Below are 2,627 nucleotides of genomic sequence, written 5' to 3'. Positions count from 1 at the left end.
TAAATGCGGGAGATTTAACTATATATAGTTAAATCTCCCGCATTTAAAAAAAAGAGAAAAAATCCTTCAATATTTCAACCCCTCAAGAAAAAAAATGAGAAAATAGATGAAACATATGCCTGCAGAGCCTAAAAACAAAACAAACAAAACCAATGGATATTCTGAGGCTGCAATGTTTTAATATATATTACTGAGGCACCAAAAAAATCCTTTCTAAGCACTGATGAGGGAATATAAGATTTCAAAATAAACAAAGAAAAAGTATTTCGTTACTTTTAAATGGCCAGGGGCAAATCAGTAGAGAAAGAATATTTTGTGAGTAATTTATAAGGCTTCAAATGTTTTGTAGATGCTTACAGTGTTTAAATTACAAGATTTTTCTTCCCCCAGTTCTAAATATTTTACATGGTTTCCATTAACATACAAAAAACATAAAATGAATAGAAATAGTCCTCTTTCTTTTCCAGTGATCTACTCATTCTCAATCAGAGGTAACTAATGGTAACAATCTCTCATGAATTCTACTAAATGTTGTCTGTGCTTATATTAGCATATTTACAAATATCCCATACTATATATTCTGTTCTGAAACTTGCATTTTAACACAATAATGTATTTTACTGACACCTTCCCAATGTCAATACATAGTTGAGATCTAGTATTCTTTTTAACAGCTGAATAGTATATTCCACTATGTGAATATATCATCATTTATTTGATCCATTGTTATTATGGATAAATGGATTGTTTCTGAATGTTTGCTGCCATAAACAATATTGCAATACTTGTTCTTAAATATTTGTGCTTATGTGAGCATTTCCTAGACATTTAATGGTGAAATCTTAAATGTGGGTAGACAGTCCACAGCAGAATTCTTCTGAAAATGTACCAGTTTGTAATCTTACAATAAGGGTAATAGAGTACTTTTAGCCAGACATTCTCACCAATTCTGGGTATTATTGCTTCATCCTTGTCAATATGGAAAACATAGTAAGTTTTTTTTTTTTTAATCAAGCTAAATGATGACCTCTGAAATGGTACTTTAAAAAAATTTTTTAATGTTTATTTATTTTTGAGAGTGAGAGAGACAGAGCATGAGCAGGGGAGGGGCAGAGAGAGAGGGAGACACAGAATTCGAAGCAGCTCTGAGCTGTCAGCACAGAGCCCGACAAGGGGCTTGAACTCACGGACCGTGAGATCATGACCTGAGCCGAAGTCGGACACTTAACCAACTGAGTCACCCAGGTGCCCCTGGAATAGTACTTTAAATCCTCACGTGTGTCACAAACAAGACAAAGATGTCTCCTTCCACCAGTCCTTTCAACATCACATTGGAAGTCCTAACTAATGCAATAAGACAAGAAAAGGAAATAAAATGTATTCTGATTGGGAAGTGTCTTAGTTTGGGCTGCTATAACAGACTGGGTATTCTGGCTTACAAACAATAAAAATTTATTTCTTGCAGTTCTGAAGACCAGAAGTCTAAGATCAGGGTCCCCAAGAATCAGGTTCTGGTGAGGACCGTCTTCCCAGTTGCAGACTGCTATCTCTGTATTCTCATATGGCTGCCAAAGAGCTAGAGTGCTCTTTGGGGTCCCTTAAGGACCCTGATCCCATTCAAGAGGACTCTACCTGCATGAGTCAATTACCTCCCCAAAGTTTCACATCCTAATACCACTATCTGGTGGGGGTGGGGGGTTGTTATGATTTCAACATATGAATCTGGAGGGACACAAACATTCAGTCCATGACAGGAAGGGAGAATGTAAAACTCTTTGGTCACAGGTGACATAATCTTCAATGTAGAAAATCTGAAAGAATTGATCAAAAAAACCTCCTAGAACTAATGAGTAATTATATCAAGGAGGCAGGATACAAGGTTCATAAAGAAAATCGTTTTCCTACATAACTGGCAATGAACAAGGGAAATTTGAGGCGGAAAACACAATACCCTTTATAATTAGCACTCAAAAAAATACTGTTTGTCGCACCATGCCCTGAGATGAACTTTGCCACTAATGTTTTATTCTTTATAAGTTGATTTAGTTACTGTTACTGGGAAGTTTCAAGTTAAATTGAGGTCAAAGCATTTTTTTTTCCTTTACAATCAAAAATCATTAAGAGACTGACCTTAGTATCTGTCAACCAAAATCCATTCAACACCTCTCTCACCTGAAAGTAATTTTTTTTTTTTGCAAAGGACTGACAAAAATAACGAACCATTACATGTGTATAAGAGAAAGCAAGAAACATGTGCCCTTAGACACAGAAAAAGAAAAGTATCTCTGACTCACTCTGCAGTTGGACACGCCTTTAAAATAACTTCCTAGGAAACTGGCTTATGTTCTTCAGGCTATGCCTACATTTGGAGCCAACTCAGAACAATCTTCCCGGCCACAAGCCACCACAACGACTGCACAAGGACACTACTCAGCCCCTCAAAGCTCCTCCTCTTTTTCCCCCAGACACTTCCTAGAAAATGCCAATAATTTAATAACAGCCCCAGACTGAGCTCTCACTCCACAATCCAAAACCTAGTCTAGCTCTTTCCATCTTAACCTGAAAGAAAGAAGAAAAGAAGAAAGAAAGAAAGAAAGAAAGAAAGAAAGAGGAAGGAAAGAAAGAAA

Source organism: Panthera uncia, chromosome F2 (genome assembly GCF_023721935.1).
Source record: "Panthera uncia isolate 11264 chromosome F2, Puncia_PCG_1.0, whole genome shotgun sequence".
NCBI classification, from domain to species: domain Eukaryota; kingdom Metazoa; phylum Chordata; class Mammalia; order Carnivora; family Felidae; genus Panthera; species Panthera uncia.
The sequence above is the reverse complement of the archived record's forward strand: the minus strand, read 5'-3'. Positions refer to the sequence as shown.